The following is a 571-nucleotide window of genomic DNA, read 5'->3' on the forward strand; positions in this document are numbered from 1 at the left end:
AATGAGGTTAGGATGAGGGAGTGGGGATGAGGAGGGTGGGGATGAGGGAGGGTGAGAGAGTGAGGGAGAAGATGAGGGTGAAGATGAGGTGAGAATTCGCTTTTTCATTTTCCGAGACTGATGGTGTTGCATAAGTGATGGTGAGGTCAGGTGATGGTGTGTGGTGATGCCTCGTTACTGAGGTCACCGTCGGATAGTGACGCTTCCTCTAGCGATTTGGAAATGTTAAAATTCACATCGAAAAAAAAAAAAGAGAAATCAAATGCAAACTTTATTCAAAGTTTGGAATATGGCACAAAAGTAATTCATTGATTGCATATGGTGGCGATATAACCCTGCAACACGGGCACGGTGCAGGGTGCAACACAGCAAGCAAGACCAGCGCATGAACGGCCGGGTTGCAGGTCGGGAGGCAGGCAGGTACAGGCTACAGAATGGCTGGAATGTCGGCCCACCTCTGTCGCTGGCACGGGGCGGGTCGCGGTGTGCCTGGCTGGCTGGCGCAGGTCGGGGCGGGCGGATGCCGGCGCATGACTGCCGCTCGTGACGTAAATTTCAGATGCCCAAAACA

Source organism: Penaeus monodon, chromosome 24 (genome assembly GCF_015228065.2).
Source record: "Penaeus monodon isolate SGIC_2016 chromosome 24, NSTDA_Pmon_1, whole genome shotgun sequence".
Lineage (NCBI taxonomy): Eukaryota > Metazoa > Arthropoda > Malacostraca > Decapoda > Penaeidae > Penaeus > Penaeus monodon.